Genomic DNA, 10,719 nt, shown 5'->3' on the forward strand with positions numbered 1-10,719 from the left:
AGTGAAATTCAACAGGATTTAAAGATTAACAAACATTAATTAATCAATTATGAAGTTATATGTTTACTTTTATTGTTGCTGTTCCATTTAATTTAGAAATAAATGCTTAGAAGTAAAAAATCAAAAAAGTAAGAAAAACTGGTTTAAACCTGAAACAATGCAATTTGTTTGGAAAACTATTTGTGACTAAAAGAAAAACATTTACTAAAAAAATGACTTTCTGTTGTTATGAATTAGGATCAGGATTTGTTGTAATGAACAATGATTTAAAAGAAATTATACAAATACAGAATTGCAAATTGTTAAAAAGGAAAGAAACTGGTGAAGTCTTTCAAGGTTTGGAGTAAGTCTTCGCACATTGCTTTGCTGTTGTGTCCAGTGGCGTAGCTAGGGAGGGGCGGCCCACCCCGGGCGGCAATTTTCATGGGGCGGCAATTTCACACTTTTGATGCGAAAAAATTTAACGCGTTTTCCCAACAAGTAAATACAAAACATGTGTTGTTCTTGTGGACATCTCAACATTATATTTTTTTTCTCTCTTCCTTCGTCTGGAGTTACAGACTGAGGGCGGCGTCACATTTTTTGGGAAGAGCAACCGAACCTTCCTATCCCTTAACGTCACTAAACAGCCCAAAAGTGCAGTTTTAGGCCTTGAGCATCGAAACATTTCCAAGGGATAACGCCCACCCTATCCCTTCACATCTCATCTTTTACCCCAATATGGATTTTTTTTTAAAATTTCAATACCAAAAAATTCCTAAAGACCGTCAACCCCTGACCCTTCTTGTAACATGATTAAAGATAGTTTAATATGTGTGTTAAGTTCCATCAACTTCGAACTTTAAAATCCCTATCGCATCCAATGTCTCCAAAACTAACTTTGGGTTTTTGAAACTTAAATTTTAGAAAAACTCTAAAGTAGGGACCCCAAATGTACACGAAATCACCTAACGTCATCACATTTTTCTCCAAATTTCGTTTTTAGAAATTTCTAAGGGAAGATCGCAAAGCCTTCTTTTCTCAGTCTTATTAGAGTTAGGGGAGGCCCTTACATCACTAGATACAGCCTACATTTACGTGCTTTTCAGTTTAGTTGAAAAGCTTTCCGGACAGCGCCGCTGAACCTTCCGCAATATCTTCACGTGTCCAAAGATAGCCTAAAATTGCTTTTTTAAGACTTTAATTTCGGCAAATTTCCTTAACCAGTAAAACGTGGAACCCGAGATATCTCGGAAACTGAAGCAGTGGCCCAAACCGTGGAACCCGAGCGCCTAGACTAGGGGCAGAGGGCTTCACTGCAGAGCTCGCAGTGTTCGTTCCCCTCTTCAGAATTCGCCGGTTCAGGATGGAAAGGGTTTAGTGTCAAAAGGGTGGATCACTTGGGAGCGTCACCCCTTCAGCGGTATTCTATGATCTGAAAAGGAAAGAAATGCATTTTCTGGGAACGACAGTGGCTTTTTATCTTACGATATTTCGCTTGTTTTCGTACTTCTGAAAAATTTACAATTATCTATATCTATTTTGAGATCATATGTCTTAATATTTTAATATTATTTAAGTTTATAGTTTCAACATACAGCAATAACTAAATAGATTGCTTTGACTAATTTGTTCCCTAATAATATTTTGCCTACTACAAAAAAAAAAAAAAAAAGACATTTTATTTTCAAAATATAAGAAAAAAAAGTAGAGCCTACAAGTTTTATCATTCTAATAGAACTTACGTTCGGTTTTTTAAATAGAATATCATGAAGAGAAAAACAAGTAAAAAATAAGATGAAAGAAAAAACCAAATCAATTAGATGCTAAAAGGATCGCTTACAGGGGAAAAAAAAAATGCTGTAGAATATGAATATGGAAACAAAAAATCGTCGAAATAAGAAATATATCTAGAAACAAAGGGAACAAATCTGATATACCCCCCTCTTGGCGACTTTTTCCTGTTGGCGCCAAAAAAGCGTCGCCAAGAAAACTATGTATGACGTCATATGTCATACATCGTTCTTAGCGATGCTTTTTTTAGCGCCAACAGGAAAAATTCAAATTATGTCATTAATTATTTAATGAAATTAATGCATTTATTTTTTTCCGTTGTTTCTCCGGGATACGAGCCCTCGGTCTCATAGTACTTTCGTAATGAGACCTCGGCTCGCCGGCCCTGCCTCGGTCTCATTACGAAAGTACTATGACACCTCGGGCTCGCCAGGACCTCGCTGCCGCTCGGTCCGTTATCCCTCCGACTTTTAATATACATCACAGTCGGATATAAGTCACAGATCTCCTCCGTTCAGTATACAATAAAGTCACAGATTTTATGTGAAATTAACACCATTTTTGTGCTACAAAAATGCCAACCAGACCAAAATACAAACTACCAGAAACACACTAAAAACAAGATAATTCAAAATATGTTCACTTACCTAACCTCTTTATTTTCAATTAGTTTAAATATAAAAAATCTATTTAGGACTCCGGTACGTCCAAACGTTGGACGACCTGACGAAAAAGAAGATTCATTCAAAAATTTCAATTGATACATTTGGACAACATCACAAACCGAACTCATAATTAAAATAGAAAATTCAACTAAATTAACATTAAAAAACAACAAAAGAATACTCTAAAATAAAGTTTGAATTGAAACTTTATTTTAGAGTATTCAACTTAAAATCTCCCTAAGAGCGAAACATATGAGCACCTACCTCCTAAAACACATACACGTGCAAAAACAGACTTAGAGAAACTACTTTCCAGCGTTCAAGTTGCAAAACCAGGGTTGCCAAGTTATCGCCTTATTGGCGATTTTCGTATCGAGCGAAAAATTAAAATCTCGCCAAGAGGGGGGCATATCAGAGGAGAGCCAAACAAAGTTTGGGTTCTACAAAAGTACAGTATCGTAATCACGTTATTTTTTACCAAAGTATTCTTGTAATTCGGAGTCTAAATCTTTCCATTATCATCGAGTAAACTAGATAATACAATGACAATATAGCCTTTGCTGGTAAAAAGAGTCCGTGTTTCTGCTTCAAAATCCGATAAAAGATGTTCATCAAAAAGTTACCTTATCAAGCAACTAATACTAGTTGCTGTTAATACTAATATGGTCGTTATGAAAAATAGTTGCATTTTGACGTTTCTGTTGATTACGTTTATATGATAAAGTTATCCGCTGGTATTTCTTGGCCAATGTACTTATTCTTTGTAATTTCTCAAGTTCTGGGCGAAATTCTCATGTTTTCTGAGCTTCAAAGTCAATTAAGGGTAGATGAAAGCGATAAACCAGAACTCGATTAAGTCATAGTAAAGTCCTAGACCCGGAGGGCCTGATCCTTCCTCCTCTACACAACACACAATCGTTCCAATCATCATTCCAATATTTTAAGCAGTTCTTGTAATTTGGTATGTATTATAAGAACCTATAAATACACATTTACGTTTATACTCATTTTTGTTTCTTTGATTTTCACTTAATTTGTGTTCCTACCAGAGGCGTAGCTAGACCCGACTTTCGGGGGGGGGGGTTACTTCTTTTATTTTATTTTATATATATATATATGTGTGTGTGTGTGAACTTTTACATACTTTGGAATAAGGTGCCCCAAGTACGATACTTGTGTCAAACAAAACAAAATCAAAGAATTTTTTTATTTATTTATTTTTTGTAATGTTTTGGAAAATTTAATTTTTTTTCCTTTTTTTCCATTTAATTTAAAGTGAAACTTTCTAGCAACAGGTCTAGTCAAAACCAGTCTATCCAAATCAGGGGGAAAATCAAATATCTGATGAGCGTGTTCCGTTCATTTCAGTGTGACTGCTTAATTTAGAGGTTAACACACATCTACAAAAGCTGGCATCCCTGAAAGCTAATAGATGGATCCATTTCCGCCTGTGAACTGGATGCTTGACTTTCAATCCCATCGGTGGTCAGACTATTTTTACTAACTTGGTTCGCACTAAAAGCATGAAATAAAAAAAAAAGACTTCTTGATTATAACCTGCAAAAAATGAAATGACTTTTCATATCGTTATATTTATATGTTGCTTTTTATATGTATTTACATTTATGCTAGTTCTAAAGCAGTTAATAAAATTTGAATTAAAAAAGAGGGAAGAAATATAGGCGGTAGAAAGTTATTTGCACAAAGCTGCATACCATCTGTTCTCCTTTCAAGTTTTTATTTTTAATTTTATTACCTGCTTTAGAATTTACATAAATATCTATTTGAGAGAGCAACAACAATTTTCGAGTGTTATAAACAGATGTCTTGTTTATTTTCTACTTTTTAATGCGAACCAAACTAACAGAAATAGTACAGAACAGTCTAGATTCATTTCGTTTTTAAACATTTTATTCATGTAATGCTATGCAGTTTTTCTTTTTAATTAAAATAAAATTTCCTTCAGAAGGGTTCCATGGAATAATTGCTGCTTCAGCAGACTGTACTTCGTTTTCTTCAGAGGACGTTATCTTTCTCTTTTTAGAGCAACCATATTCGTCATTTACATTTTTTTTGGGGGGGGGGGGGGTTAAAAAGCTTGTTATTGGTTTTGCTCGCTTCATTATACAACAACGTTCACTTAGAATATACTATTCTAAATAGTTCAGACTGCACGTTTTTAAAAGAATACGCAGAAAATACTGGCTGACATTTTCGACAAATCGATGTGATTGCGGTGGATTTTCTGGTTAGCAAAGGCCGTTTTGACTATGATAGCACAACGCCAACAAAAACCTTATGTCTCGAATTCCGGCTATGCTATCATTTTTTGATTCGAATCCCAATGATCTTCAAATCAGCAAGCAAAAGCATTTTCTTCAACTCGAAACAGAAAGGGCTGAGGGGGCAAAAAAAGGAGAAATGCGTTCCACAAATAGGTTTTCTAGGAAGATTAACCGAAGGACAGTCGTTTCGAGCACTTTCTTGGAAGAAGAGTAAAGGGGTGAAATTCACAAATTGAGTATTAGTTGCATTATGGATGAGTATTTCAAGTTCATGGTTAAAGGTCATTCAAGTTAAAAGCCATTTTGCTCTGTTATCTGGTTTAGTACTGTTCTGTGATCGCTCTCTTTCTTAAAATTATGATTCCTTAAAGAAAACCAAGATGATAGGAGGGAAAAGAAAGTTGAAGATTTTTTCAAGTAAAGAAAAAACGAAAATCCTAGAATATTGGCCAGGTTAGATTTGCAGCAATTGCTAACCTCAAGAGGATAAATAATTAATCAAAAAACAAGAAAAAGAAAAAATCAGGCGCCAAAAAGCAATAAAAGACGTTTTCTTCAAAAAGATATGCTCAAAGTTTCTTTTACTGTCAAAATGTTTCCTTAAACTGGCAATAGAGCACTTAATAATGTAATAATAGAATAAAGACCTAACAAAACTAATACAGAGGAATTTTGATCAAGAGCCCATGTTGTCTATAGTATCGATTTCAAATTTTCACCATCATATTCCAAATTTCTATAAAGTTTCTTAAAGCCCCCGTGTTAAAACCTCTTTATCTCGATTGTTTTCCTTCCTGTGAAATTCGAAACATACAGATTCAACTCTATGTAATATTCCCACTGCGCCGCTCATAAAATTAAACATACTTAACAATTTTCAGAATCTATGACAAAAAAAAAAGGTTACATATACGTAGATTTAACAAATCAATCTCATTTCTAAAGCGAAGTGTGAAATTTCACTCAATTATCAAAAAAATGTTGCAGCATAGTGAGGAGTGAGGCGTCTTTACGCTTGAGGGTCACTCATTGAGCTGATTTTCAATGGCACTGGGGGGGGGGGGGGAGCGAAGTGAATTTTTGACCACTGATTTTTGATTTTTTTTCTTTTCTTTTTCTTTTCTCTTCTCTTTTTTCTCTTCTCTTTTCTTTCTTTCTCTCTCTCTCTCTCCTTTTTTTGGGGGACAAACATTTCAGGGGGGGTTTTGTCCCCAAAACCCCCCCCTTAGCTACGCTCCTGGTTCCTACCTCTAAATTCAATTAGAGAATCTATGGCAAAAGTTGTAAAGATATCCGGTTTGAATGCAACAAAAAGTGCTCCGTACAATTCTGAAATGTAATTTAATTTTTGCTTCAATATAGTTCATTATACAAATGTGTAATTAAAACCACAAATGACTGAAAAATACGGGAAAACGAAAAAAAAAAATTGTCTGCTATTTTCTTAGTCATTTTATTAAACTTCGACGCAACAAGGAATTGGACTAATGAACTTAACGTCAGTGGCGCACACAAGGGAAGGGTCCAGGGGGTCCGGACCCCTCCCATAGGTCTTGCTTTTTTACCGATTGATTATGATTCTATGTATTTTGTACGTAGAATAATTTCAAACAAAGGTAACAATACTTTCAGTTGTTATAAGTAAAATAATAAAATCCTCATGTCAAAAGATTTTTTAAAATGTTGTGCTCTTTTTCTATAACAAATTGCTTGTAAGATGCAGAATGGTGATTATAAATGAATGCACCGCAATAACCATGTTTTTAGTTTTGTATTTACAGACAATATTATATAATTACAATAAAATGAGAGTCTATAAAATTGAATAAATTTTTTAATCATAAGAAAAGTAAAAGCATAAATTATTTTGCTCTCTGGTTATTTTTTTAAGTATATTTCATTAAACAATGCTAATTCAATTTCAATAGTTTATTCTTTACCGTTTTTCATTCCCGGGAATCGATAAAATCAAGCCAATATATTTGACGGCATATTGGGGTATGATAGGAGAATAAGGCTTTTGATCTTGGACCCTCCCCTTACGAAATTCCTGTGTGCGCCACTGCTTAACGTGTATAATAAATATAATAAAAGGCAATGAACCATAAAGTGGTCCTACTTGGCGCCTTTACCTTATTAGTTTTTGCATTTCAAGGTCATATTTTACATAAGCTCTAAACATGAAACCAATAATATCCTTGTTGCATTTTGTTCTCCATTTATCTTCCGTCACATAAAATATTATTTTGAAAATAAATGAGAGCCATAAACTTCGAGGGGACCTATGCTTGGGCCTAGGTGTCTAGGACTTGAGTTAAATATTTGTGAACGGAAATACAGATATTTTTAGTGGAAAAATAATTTTTATTGTCCCTGGTTTCACAGGTAAGGATGACGTCAGCCTCTCTGTTTTCTTTCACCAGTCTTCCAAAATTTGAAGGGTAACAAATGTGTAGCTCAAGTTCTAAAAAAATCAATTAATTTTCTATCGCACTAAAGCAAGATACATATAAGCAGAGACCGACGAAAATCATAAAACCTTAGGAGCTTGGCAAAATACTTAAGTGCCCGACATTTTTTCTTAGATTTTATAGGAAAGTTCAGTGCAATCTAGTTTCTTGTTCAGATGCATATGGTCGACAAGAAATTTGTTTTATTTCACTCTAACGACCTGGCACCCGGATTAGTCAGACCCTGTGCATAAGTAACAAACTAACAAACTATTTTGTTACTTCACTATTGAGTGTGGGGGAGGGGAATCATGAATCCGCCTAGTTTCTGCAAAAGTCACTGTAGGGTACTGTAACGCACAGGGCCTGATCATTGAATAAGCAAACTCGGATGTGTCCTAGGGCTCTCCCTTGAGGGCACAAATGGCAAAAAATGTAACGATTGACTACTGTGGGCCCTGAAAAAGGGGATTGGCCTAAGGGCTTCTCAATGTATTAATCGGGCCCTCGCAGCATACACATGTATATTATACGCATAGGTACAAAGTGAATTGGTGCCAGAACGCGGTTTTTACATTGATTGTCTGGGAAATCATTTCGTTTCCAACACAATATATGTTGAATTCAGTTTTTTATTGATTTTCATATTCACACACTAAGCTTTTTTTTTTCTTTAAATTACTTTACGGATCACTCTCAACCGACCAATAGTTCTCGCAAAATTTCCTTATGAGAACCAAAGACGAAAACCATTTTGTAAAAGAAATAATATTTACGCGTGACTCTCGCTGACGTTCGTCTTTGCAGCATACAGTACGGTGGATTCTGGTACTGTTGTTTATACAGGGGATATCAGGAATTCACAAGGGAGAGGTTGAAGTTTTGTTATCGTTATCCGTATCGTCAGGAAAACGTCCCTACGTCTCTTTATAATATCTTTCTGTTTTTAATGATGGCAAAGAGGGGCAGGGGGAGTAAGGCCAGGGACACATCCCCACCCCTCCTCCCACAACACAGGTGAATTTATCTGTATGATTTTATTTGGTAAAGACTGAACTATGTTCACAACTTTATAACTTACTTTATTTGCGAAGTAACTTCATGAAGTGCATACATGATTTAGATTTTATTGAGGAACCTCATAATAAATTTTTCCTTTCCTTCTCCACGAAAACTTATTCGCATTTTACTAATGGGTTTTGTAAAAGTTGATGCATGTAATACATATTTGTGTAGCATCATTTAAAATATGTAATTTTCATTCACATGTGTCAAAGGTTTAACGTTATGCGTGAACTTTCAAAAAAATCTCTAGTTAAAAAAATAGTTGATTTTCAAAATTCACTACTATGGAGCAACTCTGGTGCAATCAAGCATCCTTATATATTATTTCTGTAGCCTGTTTTTGGTTTCTACGCGAGATTTTCCTCAATTCTTGATCGATTTCTTTTATTTACACCTTATTTTAAAGCTTATCGTGCAGGCTACTGACGAAAAATAGACCCACGGTCTAAAAATTGTTTTTCGGGCAAAAAAACCTGTTTTAAAGAACCAGAATGAGGTTTTCGGTTAAATTTATAACTTTAACTTGCACTGTTACCGACAGAGCTGAATAGCTTGATCGGCAGAGCATTCGACTGGTAACCAGAAGAATGCGTGTTCGGGCCCACGTCCAAGCAATCTGCATCAAAAATTTAGAAAAATATCGCGCATTACATGTACAATGAATAACAAATATGAGGGAATACATGAGGTAGAACGCTCGTAGCTGTTATGAAAATGTGATGCAACACGGAGCTCAATTGTAAGGTTTTTTTTTTTTTTTTTTTTTTTTTAAGCTTTGGCTCCGGGAAGAAAATTAAAGCATAATGTAAGCGAAAATATAAGTATCAGGTTTAAGATTTCAGACTACATTGGAATTGTTTTTTGTTCAGTAAAATATAATAAATCGTATGTTGAAATATAGATTCTTCTAATGAGTTTTTGACTCTTTGTACAAATAAAAAAATACTACCTCAATTTAAAGGGTAATATATATATTTTTCTTCTTTTTGCAAAAAAACAAATAGCGTATCAGATTTTTACTACATTTGAAAAGCTACGCTTAAAAAAGAACTTAGTTCAAATTATTTTGTATTTTAACCGTGCTGTTAAATGATGAACACGTGCTGCCATCTAAGTCATAACGGTTCAAACAGCCTGCGGTAACAAATTGTAAAAAAAAAATTTTAAAATAAAAACACTTCTCGGCAAGAAAAAAATTTAAAATTACCTGTGGGTTTTTTTTTTCGGTAGAGCGTTCGGCTATAAACTGTCTGAACTTCAGGCCAGTTCGGACTGTCCGACATAATAGCAAATTTACAGTAATATTACGCATTACATGTACTCATAACATACAACAGACAACACACGTAATAAAATAAATGCAGTGGGAATGCTATTTGGTGTTTCGACTCCTTTATGCAGGCTACAGTTATCATTCAGATAAGTTGACTGCTAATCGAAGGGTGTTCTTCCCTTTTTTTTAAGCTTTGACTCCGTCCAGACCACTGAGCATAATGTAAGCATAAAAAAAAGTATTAGATATACCTCAAGGGAATCCTTTTTTTGCAGAAAAACATTTTCATTGTATGCTGAAATGTAGATTTTCCTAACAGTAGTGTTTGAACTTTTGTACAAATGAAAAAATACTACGCAAAATTAAAACTACGAGTTTCAACCAGTAAATCTTTAATTATTTATTCGAATACGATATAAAACATCCTTATATATTATTTCTGTAGCCTGTTTTTGGTTTGTACGCGAGATTTTCCTCAATTCTTGATCGATTTCTTTGATTTACACCTTATTTTAAAGCTTATCGTGCTGGTTACTGACGAAAAATAGACCCACGGTCTAAAAATTGTTTTTTTTTAGCCAAAAAACTTGTTTTAAAGAACCAGAGTGAGGTTTTCGGTTAAATTTATAACTTTAACTTGCACTGTTACCGACAGAGCTGAATAGCTTGATCGGCAGAGTGTTCGACTGGTAACCAGAAGAATGCGTGTTCGGGCCCACGTCCAGGCAATCTGCATCAAAAATTTAGAAAAATATCGCGCATTACATGTACAATGAATAACAAATATGAGGGAATACATGAGGTAGAAACGCTCGTAGCTGTTATGAAAATGTGATGCAACACGGAGCTCAATTGTAAGGTTTTTTTTTTTTTTTTTTTTTTTTTTAAGCTTTGGCTCCGGGAAGAAAATTAAAGCATAATGTAAGCGAAAATATAAGTATCAGGTTTAAGATTTCAGACTACATTGGAATTGTTTTTTGTTCAGTAAAATATAATAAATCGTATGTTGAAATATAGATTCTTCTAATGAGTTTTTGACTCTTTGTACAAATAAAAAAATACTACCTCAATTTAAAGGGTAATATATATATTTTTCTTCTTTTTGCAAAAAAACAAATAGCGTAACAGATTTTTACTGCATTTGAAAAGCTACGCTTAAAAAAGAACTTAGTTCAAATTATTTTGTATTTTAACCGTGCTGTTAAATG

The sequence above is a fragment of the Uloborus diversus genome, chromosome 4 (assembly GCF_026930045.1).
Source record: "Uloborus diversus isolate 005 chromosome 4, Udiv.v.3.1, whole genome shotgun sequence".
Taxonomy (NCBI): Eukaryota; Metazoa; Arthropoda; class Arachnida; order Araneae; family Uloboridae; genus Uloborus; species Uloborus diversus.